Raw genomic sequence first — 18,573 nt, 5'->3', positions numbered from 1 at the left:
GCATTCCTGTGTCAGCTGTAATCTCCTTATGATGTTTTATACTTTACATACTCAGTACATATGTCGTACTGACCTCCTTTTTTTGTTGGGGGGGGCTGCATTTCATGCCCGTAGGTACAGACATGCATTTTGGGGATCCTCTAACTTAGGATTCCACTCAGCAAGTTTAGGAAGAGCTCCATTATATCAGAGCTAGCTTTTGGTACTGAACCTTTGATGTATATATTTGTTTATTTAGGGGTATAGCGGGGGATCTGTCCCGTCATATGTTATCGTTGATACTCTTAAAGGTCTATAGACATATGTATGTGGGTTATTTATAAGTTTGTTTCAACTGTGCCTATACGACGTATTGTAAATGTTATTATGTTATCGCAGCCTTGCGTGCCCTTTCATGATATGATGCAAATGAAAGAGGCTACATGTATATAAAAATGTTATCACCCCTAGAGTTTTTATGTATAGTTCTTATATCTGATAGTTATGTATACGGGAGTCCAGCTTGGACCTCAGTCACGGCCTCCAGGGTTAGGTCGAGACAAAAGTGGTATCAGAGTAGTTCATCCTTGGAGTATCTACAGATCGTGGCTAGTAGAGACCTGTTTATCAGTGTGTTGTACACCATATCTATAAATGAGAGGCTACAGGATATTTAGGATGTTACCTTTCTTTCATATTTAAGATCGTGCGATAAAGCTGTATTATCAGGGTACTCCCTCCCTAACGGACTATTATGAGTACGGCGATGCCTCTAAGGGAAGATTGTTCCTAACCTCTTTTCTTGTAGGGAGGTACAGATCATTGTGAAAGATGAAGAATGGAAGGGGTGCGGAGAAGGACCCTATAGTATATTCAAGACCTCAAGCTCCAGTACCGAGAAGAAGGAGCCTAGTTATTCTATTAAGACCGATCCCTTGAAGAACCCAACGACAATACCCCCAGAGTGTTTGATATTCAGGGAAGTGGTCCCAGAAGCCATACTAGTAGCTCTTGTAACAAAATACCACGTCAGGCTGGCTACCCTAGTAAGTGTCACAGAATATTCAAGTCCCCTGTCTTGGTCATCGGTAAATCAGGAGTTACCTAGTTATCCATGCTCCCTGGGTTCAAGTGAGGAAGATCACAAAGGACAGACGAGTAGACGGCAGACAGACGAAGACGGGGAGCACACTTCACTTCCTACATCACTGGATTGGACTAGGGACTGATCGACTCCAGGTATAGAAAAGTGATAGGTATAGTTGTGTATTGGGTATAAAAGGCAATATCATCATTTCGTCTTGTGATTAATATAGGGAGCCCTGTATGGCTACGATATGATATTATATATGTGTGTGTTAGCCCTGTGAGGCATTGTTGATATTTCCTACAAGCAAGTCTTGAGACGATAGAAATATATGTATATGTTGGCCCTGTGAGGAATTGTTGGCATTTTCTGCGTGCAGGTTCGAGATAGTAAGAAATACAGAGGAAACTCTGCCCAAATTTTCTCAGGAAAAAAAGATAGAAGTTCATAATATGCCTTGGAAGTGGATACCGATAGAGTGAACTCATTATGTTGAACTAAAGCTGAAATAGGTACCCTCCATGTTACCGGTGAGGGACACTACTATTACTTGGGGAGTTTTATTGCGGAAGAAAACACTTGTTGGAAGGAAAAGAGCCCAGCGAAGGGGGTTTCACTTTTGTTGAAAAGTATAAAGCCATCAACCCTTAGTTGTGAAGTAGATACTTTGTTCGCGACTCAAGAATAAACCTAGAGGGAAACCATGTAAGTCAAGTACTAAAAGTACTGTGGTGCATATTGGATTCTGGTTTCCTCCTGGTGGCGGTTGGAAAATGTTGTATGATGACATTTTAATAGTTCTTAATCGACTAGTTGGAGATGTAACTTGTGAATGGAAAACATAAATTTGTGAGCTATTCAAGGTCATGTGTTTCATGTGTTGGTGATAAAATACTAAAATGATTTAGAAGGGTCGGTGATACTAAGAAAGGGTTTAAACAAATGTTAAGTACGTTTACTTCACCGAATGCAATTAACCCATAAGTGGGAATCGTAAAAAAGTTTAAGAAATGTTATACTATGGGGTTGAATGCAAACAGGATATGATGTAGTTTGTGAGAAACAGAAAAGCAAATAGAGAACAAATAAGAAAGATTTACACAGATTTATAGGGAAAGTTCAAACAAAAAAAGTCAAGCGATAACGAAAGTGAAAGTGAGCACCGAGACAGAATGAATGCCAGAAATGACTGGTATGATAAGAACAAATAGAGGTAAATAGAACATGTTCTGAAAACAAAGAGGGGGGTTATGTAAAAATAGTGTTTTCCCAAAAGATATAGGAGTAACGTGAAACTCTTCAGGCATAAAAAAATGGTCATGGACTAGAGAAATGGAAGGACTACTAAAGGAAGCACTCAAGATAGATGTGATTAATTAAGTATGAGTATCAGACAAAAAGCGGAATAGATAGCTACGAACTGAAGGTGTAGTACGACAAAAAGGTGAAAAGACAAGACCGCGCTATTAAAGTGAATTTGACATGATGTTGAGTAAGATTGGAAGTTAACATCGGGTACACAACAAGGATAAAATCTCATGAGACATAAAGAAGTATTGTATATATATGACTCCACCGTGGAAAATAGTAAGATCCTTCGAGGATAGGGGATGTAGCTTTGCAAAATAACTGATGCACTGTGAATTTATTAGAGGGACAAGTGGTATCCACTATGATAAGGCTAGTGTTATGACAAAGCTTGAAACAGGGATCATCAGAGTATAAGTGCCCCCGAGTGGAGAATTTAAAATGATTAACGATTATGATCACGAGCTAATTACTGATTAGGATGAATGAAGAGTGATTTTGAATAAATTGCTACATTAATTATATGACTCGAGTGCCAATAATTAGACTATATTTTGTACTATATATCGAGAACTCTAAAAACCTCATGATTGTGTTAAGATTTCATACATGAGTAACCTAACGTATAGATGATATAAAGGAAAGTATGGATATGGGGCAGTATATCAAATGTGTTGGAAAAGAATCATATGCATTTGACAAATTGAAAATAAACAGAGAATGACAAGAGTACACCCTAAAGGGGGGAGTGGATATGAGAAATACAAGTGTGAGATGAAATCAACCGACACTATAAGGTGTTAATGTGAACACTTAAACTTTAAGTGAAATTCCATGCTGGAACGAGCTAACGTGATTTAAAAGCTAGCAATAGATGGATAGAAGCCAAGATGATATCTGAGACAGTGTTGAGGGTTATTGGTAAAGACCTCGAATGGTATGACATCAAAGAATGAGTGCGTACAAAAAGGGATGAATAAGACAAGAGAATCACAATGAGTAACTTAAAGATATTGTAAGGGATAGCCAGACTGTACTTGAGTAAATGTTAAGATGTTAGCAATCGTGTTATTGGCTACTAATGTTGTGATATATGAGTAGCAAAAGAGAAAGGATAAGAAATCTCTCCTATGGTAGAAGTAAGAAGACTTAAGGGTAAGTAAAGGAAGCGAAACAAGTGTGACAACATAGACCACAAATGTGTGTCAGTACAATGAAATATGTAAAGCAGAATAAGCCAAGAGAAGGAAAGACTATGATTCGAATTGAACGCACTCTGTATAAATTATACTAGAATAATTATTCAACCTATGAATAATGGTATGCTAAGAGTAAGACCAAGTGATTACTCGATAAAAAGAAGTCGGTAACAATAATATAATTTCTATATTCGAATACATTAAGGAAAAGTATAAGATGGTTTGAGGCAAAACCATAGGGATAAAATTAATATTAAGGACAAAAGCCATAGTGGAGCCCTGACATCAACTGAAGGAGGTAAGAGACAATTCAGGTTTACATAAAGATTAATATGGCGACACTAAGGCATCTTCTAGGCTGATTTAAGCACCTACACAAATTCGCGTAAAGAGTGCAATATGATGTGTGGTGAGAGAACCAGCAAGAAAATCTAAGTAAAAGCATGGTAGAATATGCCAATAGTGTTACAAGTTGGATGAAGAAAAATGGTATAATAGCTTAAACAAAATTGAGCATCAGAAGCCTAATAGCCTATTACAGGAGATGGAAATCTCGAATTGGAAATGGAAAGCAGTTAATATGACTTATAGTACAAGCTTACCTCGCATTCTACGGAAATAGGAGTTTATATGGGTTATGGTAGATATGCTGACTGGATCAGCCCATTTTCTTCCAGTTAGGAAGATGTATTCATCTAAGGATTATGCGAGATTATATATTAAAGGAACAGTAAGATTTCATGAGGTTCCCACGTCTATTATCTCAGACAGGGAAGTTCAATTTATAGCTAACTGCTGGAGATTATTCCAGAAGAAATTGGGAATACAGGTGAGCCTTGGTACGACATTTCTCCCTTAGACTAATGGACACGCCGAGTGCACTATTCAGACGCTAGAAGATATGTTGCAGTCCTGCATTATTGACTTCAGAGGTAGCTAGGGTGGTCACTTGTCACTTATAGAGTTTACTTATAATAGTATCCAAATGGCACCATAGAAAGCTTCGTATGGTAGAAAGTACGGAGCACCTATTAATTGGTTTAAGGTTAGTAAGACTAACCTAATAGGCCTAGACATAGTTTAGCGAACTGTGAATAAAGTGAAGATCATTCAGGAGAACCTATTAGCAGTTCAGAGTCGACAGAAGTCATACGCAGATAGTCGACATCGACACTTAAAGTTGAGGTTGATAATTAGGTGTTCTTAAAAGCATCACCCAAGGAGAAGGGTAATAAGATTTGGCAAGAAAGGGAAGCTTTGCTCAAGATACAATAGTCCTTATCAAATCATCCATAGAATAGGCAAAGTTGCCTATGAATTGAGCTTACCATCAGATATGGAAGTAGTACACCCAGTCTTTCATGTGTAGATGCTTCGCAAGTGTATTGGTAATCTTTCTAGAGTATTCCCTGTGGATGATGTCCAGTGATAGAGAAACTCTCATATGAAGAACGCCCTATAGCCATACTTGATCGCCAAGTCAGAAGGTTGCACACCAAGGACGTGGCCTCCGTCAAAGTATTGTGGCAAATGAGAGTAGAGAAGAGGTGACCATGGAAGACTAGGAAGATGTGGAGAATAAATATCCATACTTATTCCCTATGTCTACAGGTAATCTAAACCCCTACATTGATTGTATTGGCTAATAAGAGACTTATATGGCAACTATTACAAAGATTTCCCAAAATCCTTTTAAGACCTTATAGGACTAATTAACATTCGAGGACGAATGTTCTAAAGAGGGGAAGGATGTTATACCCCCCACTATTGTACATTGGAACATTTATTTTTTAAAAAAAGATTTCTATGTGATCTATATTATCTATGAAGTTCTATGTGAGTAACAATGGTTGGAAATAGGTTTGGAAGGATTGGAAAAGAATTGGAGTCCAAGTAGCAAGTCGTGGTCATCGAACTACTTTTATAAGCTACTAACTTGGATGTCTTATATACTTCAACTACTTGAGTATATACCGAGCTTACGGAGCAAGAATTACATAGGTTCTTAAAGTAAGATGATTACAAACCTACGAAAAGAATAAGAGGACACGTGGTAGAATAAGGATAAGACACATGGCAGAATAAGGAGAGGCCACGTGGCAGTAGGTGATGCACCTACTTGGGGTGGACCCCACCTTGTCATGTGGCAGCTTTGGAGTGACCACATGGATGCGGTGGTCCAATAGGGCTGGACACATATCACTCTTAGGGGATGACATGTGTCACCTTCTAAAGAGGGGTATATATGTGTATTATGATGAATAAGTCTCATTTCTTCATCTTTGGCTTGAAAACAATAAAGAAAACTAAGACGAAAAGGAGAAAGAGCTACGGACAAGCTCTACCAAGGTAAGGTTCCAATTTTGCTCCGTAAATTAATTATCTAGGATATTCTTCAATTGAGTAACGGTGTTTAATAGCGCAAATTAATTGTTTGGGGCAGCAAGGAAGTGAAGCGAGCAGCCACTATTTTTAGCCACGTTAAGGAGCTTTCGAGGTTGATTTTTGACAAAGTAAGGTTCTTCCTTTTGAATTGGAGTTAATGATGCTGTAATGGAAAGATTACGTGTGTTAAATGAAGTTGGAAGTAAGAAAATTGCATAATTATGATTGGCGTTGTAAATGAATGGAATTGAAGTCGTTCTAGTTGAATTGAAGATGAGTAGTGTTGTTATTAACATGATGTTGTGTTGAAGTTAGTTTGTGTGAGTTAAAGGGGCTGGAAACATGGTTCAAAAAGGGTGTGGGTGCTGCTGGTTTCAGCCACATCACATCCCATTTCATGTAGTTAAGATTTTGCAAAATAAAGATTGAAAACCCTATTTTAGTGTCGTAGTTTTGGGCGAATTGTTGGGAGATTACATGGCGTAATGTTGAGGTGATTTGATTACACATAGCTGTTGGTTGTTGTTGTTGACATGGCTGTTCTAATCGGAGGTGTAATTGGAAGTTCAGATAGGGCTAGTTATAAGGGAGATGCTATCCAATTTCCATTAACTTCTTAACTAACTAATAGACAGTCGAGAAAGGTGAATGAGGAAATGATTTTTATGGATGCTTAGTTGTAGATTTAGAAGCTGGAACTGCTCTGATACCACTTTTGTCATGATCCAACCCTGTAGGCCATGACTGGAGTCTGACCTGGACCCCCGTATACATGACTATCAGATATAAGAACTATACATAAGAACTCCAGTGGGTGATAATATTTTCATATACATGTAGCCTCTTTCATTTGCATCATATTATGAAAGGGCACGCAAGGCTGCCATAACATAATAACATTTATAACACGCCATATAGGCACAGCTGAAACAAACTTATAAACAACCTACATACATTTGTCTACAGACCTCTAAGAGTATCAACGGTAAAATAGGGCAGGATAGGGCCCCCGCCGTACCCCTGAATAAACAAATATATATATCAAAGGTTCAGTACCAAAAGCTAGGCTTCCACTCAGCAAGTTTGGGAAGAGCTCCATTATATCGAAGCCTAGCTTTTGGTACTGAACCTTTGATGTATATATTTGTTTATTTAGGGGTATGATGGGGGCCCTGTCCCACCATATATTACCGTTGATACTCTTAGAGGTCTGTAGACATATGTATGTGGGTTGTTTATAAGTTTGTTTCAGTTGTGCCTACACGGTGTGTTGTAAATGTTATTATGTTATGGTGATAAAATCATGCCAACAATGTTTTGAGTCAGAAAATTCTCCCCCCTATAGCCAAAAATGAATCATACACCTTCAAAGGCCTTTCAACAATAACAAACACAACAAAAATCCAATGAGAACCCTCTTTAATGTTTACTGGAAAGAGAATATAATCAACTTTGTCCCATGGGGTGCTTGCCAACAAACGGTGTCCGCATATATACTTAGCAATAGCATCAGAAGCTTTGATTCCAAATTTCTTCTTATTTTCATGAGCTACATAAAGTTGAAAATAAGATTGAGCAATCTTTGTCTTGAATAGACAATCAATAGTTGTAAATCGAACATTATTGTTGGTTTCATACTTCTCCTTCTTTTTAATATAATAAAACAATATCGTCAAGATACTGCAAAAGTGTCAATTCAGTGAGCTCATTAAAGCTTGTCCAGAAAAATTAGAGAAGAAGTTGATTTAGAAAAATAATGGTGTTCAATTAGAGTTTACATAACTAACCTCATCATTCCATGCTTGACCTGAATGTGCCAATTTGAAAAACCATTTTTTTTCTTGTACATTGCAAACACCTAATTCAAATGTTGGCTTGAGAACATCAACAACATCTGGGTACGGGTTTTTTTCCCTTTAAAGCATAAAAAATAAAATTTTCAGTCAGTTAACTCATTTAAACTAAAGAAAATTTTTGACATATAAAATAACAAACATAAATAAATTACCTCTTTTTTGTACCTGTATAAAGCCACGAAGTGAATGAATCTATCAAATTAGATTCATCATCTACTCCGATTACAAATGAAAAGGGATGTTTTATCTCAAATATTTGACGTGTTACACATAAAGTCCCTCTAGATTCAAAATGTTGTATATAAGGAGATTTAATTGACTTTTCTGGATTTTTTTTTCTTGCACGCTTCTTCGGTATCGCTTTCTTTTTATTTTCATCAACAATGGCTTTTTTTTATTTTTCTCAACAGTGGCTGCCTTTTTCTTTTTATTTTCCTCAACAGTGATTTTCTTTCTTAGATATGATGCTTCTGCCTTACGGATTTGGGAAAGATCTTCAGCACACAACATGAAGTCATCAAGCGTTTGAGAAGTTTTTTGACAATCCTTTACCGCATTGGCATCAGTAGACGCACCACAATCTAGTTCACATTTGTTAGTTGCACTACTATTAGATTGCGCCTCAACTGAATTAAGATCAACAGCCTCTTCTCCTTTATACAAAATAAATCTTTTGGTAATGCACTAAGAGAGGAGAAGGTAGAGTAATTATATATTAAAGAAGTTTATTTGAACTTTCAAAATAAAACTAATACCATTTATATCAACAACAACCTCAGATAAAACTTGTTCAATAGCAATTCCTGCAACATCTTTATTTGTACATAATATGAACAATTTTAAAAAAGTTGAATGAAAGTATATGAAATGTGTATTATATTTTTATTACACCCTTCATTACCAATTTTACTTTCAGAATTCCCAACAGTAGCAAATTTAACGGAAGTTTTAAACACTTGAGATTTTTCATGCTGAGTTGATTCTACAACTTGAATGTCATGCCCTCTTGACACATGTATTGATGCATCAACACAAGGAGAAAATTTTGTGTGTAATTAAAATATATTATAAGAAAAATATGTGAATAAAAAATTCAAGCTTAAACTACAACTTAGATAAGTAAAAAATTTAAACAGTAAATAAACTACTAGTTAACTCCCTGCCAGCAAGCAAAACAAGATATTATAGATGTATTAAAAACATAAAAGAACCTCCATTGAAGTCTCATCCACCCTAAAATGTCTTGCCAGCCTTTTTGTTAGATGATTTCCTGGCTTTTTAAGTAAAAGAACTATTGATGTCTCTCTTAGCAAATAACAAAGAAATATCCTTCAATAATTGTTTGTTGGAATTGTTACACCCCACACTTTTAAACTCGAAATGTCTCATAAGTTCCTTAGAAATTATCATCTGAGCTGAATACGCTACGACACTATCAAATGACTCTAAGAAAGGGAGAATGTGATACCCCATAGTAGAGAAGGTTGGAAATGGAGTCATAAGACTCCGAAAGGAATTGGAGGCTAAGTAATGAGTTGTTGGACTCGATTTACCTACGTAAGCTACTAACTTGAAAGTATTATATCTTAATCTATTGGAGTACGTACCAAGTTTGCGTAGCATGGATTACATAGGCTCTTAAAATAAGATGAGATTATGAACCCGCGAGGAAGAAGGGAAAGATGACGCATGGCAGCTAATGGAGGAGTGACATGTGGCAGCACCTCAAGCAAGTAGGTGACCCATCTGCTTGGGGTCAAGTAGGTGACCCACCTTCTTGGGGGAGGTGGGCCCCACTTCCACGTGGCAGCCTCTCCTTGCTTGCATAGATACGGTGGCCCAATAATGGCTGGATACGTGTCCCCTTAGGGGATGACACATTTCACCTCCTAGGACCACCAATATACATGTATATCATGAATTATCTTTAGTTTATAATCATAAAACTGCAGCAGCAAACAAAAGAAAGCAAACCCTAAAGTTGAGAGAAAATAGTGATGACTTGGAGGAAAAAATAAGGTAAGTTCCGATTTCGTTCTGTAAAGTAATTATATAGCGTATACCACGATGATATGGAGATATTATTAGTATAAAATCATGGTTTGGTGCAGCAAAAATCGGACAACAAGCAGCCATGGCATTCAAGTCGCGCTAGAAAAAGTTTCGAGGCATAATTTTGGCTAGTTTTGGCCAATTTCGGGTAAGGTAAGGCTTCTCCTTTAAATTTGGACTTTATGGTATTATTATTGGGTGTATTACACACCTATTAGGCTTCTGGAAGTTTAAAAAAAATCATGGAAATGATCGACGGTAGAAACAATCGAAATTGAAGTCGTCGTAATTAAATTGTAGTCGAAATGAGGCGTTGTGTGTGTGGAGGCTGCTGATGGTTGTGTGGTGCATGTTTCAGGGTCTAAATATGTTCTAAATGAGGTGGGGGAGCTTCTGTTTGCATCCACACGACCCCCCGCTTTCTACGGGTAAAGGTTTTACAAAATAGAAACTAGAAACCCTATTTTGATATCGTAATTTCGAGCGAGTCGTTTGGAGGTTATGTTGTATATTGTTGTTGTGAATTTCTTAAACGTATGTTGCAAGTTGTTGTTGTTGGTTGGCTGTAGTATTTAGGTATCTAATTGTAAATTTGGATAGGGCGCATTATAGGGGAGATGCTGCCCAATTTTCGTTAACGCCTTAACCAATTAAAGAACTAGCCGAGGAGACGAACAAGGAAATAGATTCCGTTAATACTAAGGTACAACCTAAGATGCTGGAAAGTTAAGAGTGGTTGATATTCGTATTACTTTCATGTTGAATAGGTTCAAAGAACAATAAGGCGAACGGGATAAAGAGTAACTCACAAGAGGTATGTAAAGCTTTCTCTTGGCATGTTTTGGTATAAGTTCGTACAACTATCTTTCTTTCCTTTTGTCAAGTTTTAGCCTTAAGTGAATTGTGGGTGGAATGTGGGGATAATTCCATTCCCAGAACTCCAAGTACGCCTCATAACCCCTATCCACTTCTTAGTATTGGAGTTTCTGTAAAGATTGAGTATTGCCTAGTAAGGCTTCTACGCGTTAAACAGTAGTGGGTGGAAAGCTATCTCTCATTTCCCATGATACGTATTTGGTACGAAAATGAGATTATGATACCACAATGGTTCACCGAGCCCATTATGGGCCGGGTACGAAATATGTATATGAAGATCACTTGAAGGAAAGTACAGACTATATAGAGCTTATTCTCTTTCTTCTTTTGGGCATGTCTTTGTCTTGGCTATAAGTTGAATATGACATGAGCTCCGGAGTAACTCCATTCTTAAATATCTCTTATTTACTTTTGAATATCGAACTCTGGTAGTAGTTGAACTATTCCCTGGAAACTTGTATATATTAAAGAAGTACCAAATGTACATGCTCCAAGTCTTGAAGACTATACGATACTAAGTGTTTTGATTCCATAAATGATTTGGACCTATGTTAATACATGTCTAGGGTCCTCAAGAATTACTTTTGAGGCATCCCATAATGGCATTTAGAGGATACTCGAGATGACTACACTGTTGCTCGGGTCCTCAAACAAAAGCTTAACTTCTTATTTTGTCGAGTCTCTTATAATGATTTAAATTGCATATAGTTACTCCCTACTCTACTCGTGTATACTGTAACCCTTTTTTCACTGAGTCCCAGGCCGGATACGTTATCATGCACAACTCACTACATTGTCCACCGAGCCCCTCACTAGAGGGCCAGATACGTATGTATATATATATATATATGATGATGTGTTGTAATAAGGTGGTGATGGCGCTGGGCCTATGATGGCCCTACAGATATGATTCCCCGGATTCCTGAAAGGGCCGGCTATATTGTATAAATTGAGCTTGCATGCTTTCATGGTTCACAGAGTACAGGTATAGGTTTCTAATTTTGATATTTTAGCCCCTGCTTCTCTACTTCAGATATGCTTCCAGTGGCATTATGTTATGTTTTACATACTCAGTACATATGTCGTATTGACCCCCCTTTCTTCGGGGGGGCTGCATTTCATGCCCGCAGGTACAGGTACAGGTTTTGGGAGTCCGTCAGCTTAGGATTCTATTCAGCTCAGTTAGAAGAGGCTCCATTGTATCGAAGCCTAGTTATTTATACGGACCATTAATGTGTAAAATTATTGTGTCTATTCAGGGGTACGGCGGGGACCCTGTCCCGCCATATGTTGTCGTTAATATTTTTAGAGGTCTGTAGACATGTATATGTGGGTTGTGTATATCAGTTTGATTCAGCTGGGTCTACATGATATATGATATATGTTATTATGTTATGGCAGTCTTGTCGGCTTGCGTGCCTTGTCATGTTGTGATACAAACGAAAAGGGCTACAGGTTTATGAAAATGTTATCGCCCAGTGGGTCTCTGTTACCTGATATTATTTTATTTACAGTTCAATTTGACCACAGTTGATAGCTAGGTATACGGGGGGTCTAGGTCGGACCCCAGTAACGGCCTACGGGGTTGGGTCGTGACAGGAATTCATCATAAATTCTTTCCTTTGAATAGATTGTAAGTCTATTTTCTCTTCAAGAGCTTTGTGATTTTCATTAGCCTAGTATATAATCAAATATAACACAAATATTAGAATAACAATTTTGAAAAAGATAAAGCTTAAAGCCAAGTTAGCTTATACCTTTACAAGTTCTTTTCTCAACTCGATAACCTCCTTGGTCAACATATCTAGACTATGATTTGATCCCTTCGGCTCCAATTTCAAGATTTCAGAATGGTAATCACGAGGTTCAGGAAGCCTAAATTTAGATACCTCAACTTCACTTGCCACTATATTCTCAAACTGAAATTAAAATACAGAAACAAATAGATGTATTAACTTAAGTTGAACTAATATATATATATATATATATATATATATATATATATATATATATATGTGTGTGTGTGTGTGTGTATCATATATTGTATTAATTTGTATAGATACCTTGTGTTTCGTAGGCATGAAGATGCCATTTTCAATATGCTTTTGCCAAGGTCGTAGCTTTGATTGCTCAAGTTGCCCTCTCATGGTTGAATGTGAAAAAGACTTTCAGCAACTGTTTTACACCTCAAAATTCTTGGAATAGAATCAGCAATTCGAAGAGCTAAATCTTCATCGACTCTAGAAAAACACTCAAAAATCCAAATTTGAAGGGTAAGAGGCAATCTATTTAATCTATACTGATTGATTGAATTAAGCGTGTGCCTCACATCATCAAGCAATTTTTTGTAGACATCTAAATCCCACGAGTAAGAATTGAATTGTCCACTTTCCACAAGGTAGAAATCTCTATTACTAATTTGGTATTCATTGTTCTCATATGAGAACAAAAAATTATTAATAAAAAAAAAAACATCTAGTGAAACGGTGAAATCATCTATGAATTTTTTTGATAAAAATAACTCGTGTAGATGACTCTTTTGAACATTGATTTGTTCAGGGAAATAATTACTCAACAACTGACAAGGAGAATCTGGAACATTAACAGAGCAATCATCACTAACACACTTTAAGCCTGTAATTAACTCAAATTCCCTAAGCCCAAAAAATAACCTCTTCTCATTTAATTCAACAGTAAACACATCATCTGGTGTGTGTTTTAACTCCTTGTTCATAAGGCAATGAATAAGTAGGAGTTGTGCGTTCACTTTCGGAAGGTCAAGAAAGTAACCAAAACAAGTATTCCTAAACAACTCAAGCTATTTTTCAGATAAAGAAAGTTTTGTTTTCTCAATCACGTCATGATTAGTATATGACGACCACCTACTTGAAGAATACAAAATATCTGGATGTCTCCAAAATTTACGATCCTGTATATAAATAATATCAATCTATCACTATAGATAATTATATCTTAACATAAACCCTCAAATAGGACTTAAAACCAGCAACAATATAGTAATCTCAATTAAAATCAACAACAATGTTTAAAATCAACAGCAACATACTAACCTCAATTAGAAATATGCAGAGAAAGGACACAACGCATAGGAGACCAAAGTAGTAGAAGAAGAAAATGAAGAAGAGGGTCATGATGATCTCAATTCTTCATTTACAATCAATGATATCCCCTCAAAGTTTTCATTATACCAACAATCTGTGCAGGCAAGAATACCCATTTGCCAAAATCTTTTCTTTTTAATTAATGAGTAGCTAATTGGACAAACTTGGTTTGTATCTTTTTATTTGTTGCAGTCACCAAAAGAGGATATAAGTTATCTGCATAAATTCTTCTTGATGTACGTAGGTGGGAGGGTGCCACTTTATTTTCAGAAAAATTTCTGCGGCACTGCACTTTTGAGGTATACTTTGAACTACCTGTGTACTTGAAAAACTAGCAATTTTAGCTTATTTGCTTCTCATATGCTCTTTATGTTTAAAAGAGCATAAAGTATAATACACAAATTAAAATAAAATAGACTATAATGAAAGTATTAAATACACAAAAAATTTCACTTTTGTTCTTTACAGATCACTGTCTCTAATTCTCTTCTATTTTAACTTTAATGTGTGTGTAATACACATTTTAGTTCAAAGTTTAATTTATTTTTGTGGTGTACAGATCACTGAAGACTTTTTTTATTAGCTATAGGTTTCATTCATCTCTAATTCTCTTCTAATTCAACTTTAATGTGTGTGTAATACACATTTTAGTTCAAAGTTTAATTCATTAACAAAGTAGTAAAAATAAGTTTATACATTTAGAAAATAATATGCATGCCAAGAAATAACAAACAAACAAAAGTAAGGACCATTTTGTTCCTCTTTATTTCCTTTTATAAGCAAAAACTACAATTGTGTATACAATAGAAGTGATTTATCAAATATCAGCTCATACTTAGAGAAAATTCTAGTAAAAATTAAACCAACAATATATACCCAATGTAATTCGACAAGGGTGGTGTGTACAGTCTTACCCCTACCTTTTAAAGATTAAGAGATTGTAACTGATAGACCTCGGCTTAAATAAAGCAAAAAAAATATATTTGAGAAGAATGAATTCATTCCCTCATAGAAGTAATCAAATACTAGATGTGTTGCCTGTGATTTGCACCAAAAAGAACAGAAGCAAAACTAGTGACAATGTTCAACAGGACTAATAGATATATGTGGCTTCTTTGTGGAGTACAGGCTTGCAACTCGTAAACATGCATAATTTTAACCGAATACAGACCGAGTAGAGTCACATTTCAATCAATTCGTCAACTACACCTCAGAGCAAAAACTGAATACATTCCTCATATGAGCATGTTCTTTAGAAATATCAGAAGGGTGGTTATACAGTCAAACTAGATTCCAACACTATCTTTGAAAACAAAACAAGACAGACCTTTGGTAAAACATCCTAATTCTCTTCTAATTCAACTTTAATGTGTGTGTAATACACATTTTCATTCAAAGTTTAATTCATTTTTGTGGTGTACAGATCACTGAAGACTTTTTTCATTAGCTACAGATTTCATTCATTTCTAATTCTCTTCTAATTTAACTTTAATGTGTGTGTAATACACATTTTAGTTCAAAGTTTAATTCATTTTTGTGGTATACAGATTACTGAAGACTTTTTTTATTAGCTATAGGTTTCATTCGTCTCTAATTCTCTTCTAATTCAACAGATCAGTGAAAAAACTTTTTTCAATTAACTACAAATTTCATTTTCTCTTCTAATTCAACTTTAATGTATATGTAATACATTTTAGTTAAAAGTTTAATTCATTTATATTTATTTATTTTAAAAAAATAAATAAATCGCAACACAAAAGATCTAACAATTCCTGCCAAAACATCCAACAATCACTAATATAATAAACTTGAGCAAATAAATTTAGACTATAATAAAAATATCAAATACATAAATATTTTCTTCAACATCTAGCACACAAGTTAGAAACAACAACAAACTATGAAAATACACATAAATAAATTAAAAATGCTATTAGTTAAATAATGTGTTGGTAGAATGACATACCAGATATAGACTCTCCAGCAGAATCGTATTTTTGCACAATCGATTTTGAGTTTTTGGATTCTTCTCCTGAGCAACTGTAGGTCTCACTTTCTTTGACTGAAATTGAGGAGGTAAATCCTCAAAATCATCATCACTGTCAACAATCTTTTTAGATGTCGATGCAATATCAACTCGTTTTCTTTTTGATTTAGATATAGAACTCAACTCAGTAGTTTTTTCTTACTTCTACCGCCCTTTTTCTTTACATGCATTGCTTGAAAATTTTGATTAACCTCACCACCAAATTCTTCTGAAGATTGATTTGCAGAAATTTCCAAACTAAAAGTAGGACCGCTATTCACTTCACCACCACCGGTTGAATCAACAATTCAAATTCGTGGGTTTCTTCTAGGAGATTTTTGGCCTTCCATTATAATTGTGCACTTAAAACCTACGAATTTTGTCTGAAACAAACAAAAAGATGAAGGAATAAGGAAAGAATGAAGAAGCCCTAAGAGAAGAGAAAGAGAGAGAGTCAAAAAAATAAAGAAAAAGCCCTAAGAGAAAGAGAGAGATAATGACGTCGTTTTCCTTTTCCCCAAATAAAAAAGTATATATAATGTCTTATTTAATTAAAACATTGTTAGTAATTCTTAAAAATGGTAATAAAATAAAAGTATGTTTGAAAATGAGAAATATTTTTAAAACACATTCAATTAAGTAATATTTCCTAAGTTTAAAGCGAAAAATATGGGACCATTTTGGGCCTTTGTTTTGATTTTTCTTTCTTTTCTTTTTTTAAGACAATTATATCTCAACTTGACCAACACTAATTTTAACTAGGACTGTACAGGGAAAATCGATAAACCGCATCAAATTGGAAAAAAAACCCGACTAGTGGTTTGGTTTGACTTGGTTTGACTTGGTTTGGTGTTTGGAAAAAAAATTCGACCATTATAGGGTTGGTTTGATTTTAACTAAAAAAAGTCAAACCGAACTCAAACCGACCCGATTATAGATATACTACTTTTAAATTATGTTATACATAAAAATATTTATTAAAATATAATTTATAAATATTTTTTAAAATTTTTTCATAATTTTTGTTTTCTTTTCTTACATTTAGATTTGGACTTGAGAAGCCCATCTAAATAATATACAAAAAAAACTCATCTTATAAAGTTATATTATAAAGTTAAAATTTCAAACAGTGTGGTCTCTCCATCTTATATGTTGATATTTTGTACTAGAATTCTTTTTAAAAAACATTGCTCTGTGTTTTTTATTAAATACTATGAAAAACCCGAAAAACCTGAGAAAAATTGATATCGAAAAACCCAACTTTTTTTGGTTTGATTTGGTTTATAAATTTAATAATTCGACACAAATGATTTGGTTTGGTTGTAAAAAATTCGAACCAACCCAGTCCATGTACACCCCTAATTTTAACATATGAAAATTGGCTCATTTACTTAAATAATATAGTATATAACATTAATTATAAATTTTAGTATATGTTTTATCTTTATAAATAATAACCGTACTTTCCTTACTCGAAAAGTAAAAAAATAAAGCACTTTTATTTTTTTATTTTTTTTCTCTCCTACTTTCCTTATATAAATGAAGTTTTTTTTCTCTCTCTTCCTTTTTTTTCATTTCTTTCCTCCTCTTTCTCTTTTCTCTCTATTCTTTTTTGTTCGTTTTTCCTCAACCTCTTTTTTCTATCCATTTTTTCTCTTTCTCTTTCTCCCTCTTTCAGATATAATAATTAATTCTTTTAATTTAAAACTTAATTTTAAATTAAATATTATAGAAATGATGTTTTTACTATTTTTTAAATTAAATAATTTTTTATATAAATACATATATAATGAATTTCTAACACAATAAAAAAATATAAATGATAAGTGTAATATATTTAGAATTTAATATATTATATATATTATAGGCATATTTCAATGCACGTGGTGAATATATAACTAAAATATTTTTAATACAATAATATATTTCATTTATAAGAAAAAAAATAAAAAATAATTATAACACATTTTGAATTCAATATATTATAGGTATATTTCAATGCACGTGGTGAATATATAACTAAAATATTTTTAATATAATACTACCTCCGTCCTGTTGATACCCAATTTTGATCCTCCACAACACAAATTAGCTATTGAGTTTTTTTAAATTTCGAACATTTTTGAAATAATTAAATTTTATAAAAAATAAATATTTTCATGTTATTCCTAACTATTTTTGTCTTTTTATATAATTTTAGGATAATATACATATTTTATATAACAAAATCTTTAATTACTACTTATGTGATTATTCGGAAATCATCTCAAAAAAGATTTTATTTTTAACTAAATGTTATGTTGATTAGGTTAGTTTAGTTATAGTTTATATTTTCAAATTAACTGGTTTATGACTAAAAAAAATGCAGTTCTCCCACTTTGAAAATTCATGAAGGATTTAGAATTTTTGGAGCCTATATAAAGACTTATATTCTTATTAAGAAGAGGGGAAGAAGTGGGAGATTTTTTAGCCACCCCAAAGTTTGAAATTTTCTTTACTTGGATAGGATTTTGGACTCTTGTCCCCAGCATAAAAATTATGAAAATTTCTAGCTTTCAATCTATATTTTTCTTCGAGGAAAATAGGAGATTGAAGTTGAAATTTAGGCCAAGAATAGAGTTCTTATAACGTCGAACTCATAAAGGTTTTAGTCTAAATTTTCAATTTTTTTTTGGATTGTAGT

General features: G+C 34.3%; 1 pseudogene; it reads right to left on the bottom strand.

The window, feature by feature from the left end:
• Positions 1 to 7,280: 7,280 nt before the first annotated feature.
• On the bottom strand, positions 7,281 to 12,823 carry LOC129892770 (uncharacterized; annotated as a pseudogene).
• Positions 12,824 to 18,573: the final 5,750 nt, after the last annotated feature.

The sequence above is a fragment of the Solanum dulcamara genome, chromosome 6, assembly GCF_947179165.1.
Source record: "Solanum dulcamara chromosome 6, daSolDulc1.2, whole genome shotgun sequence".
Classification (NCBI taxonomy): domain Eukaryota; kingdom Viridiplantae; phylum Streptophyta; class Magnoliopsida; order Solanales; family Solanaceae; genus Solanum; species Solanum dulcamara.
Note: the sequence above shows the minus strand (reverse complement) of the source record. Positions and strands in the feature narration are given on the sequence as shown.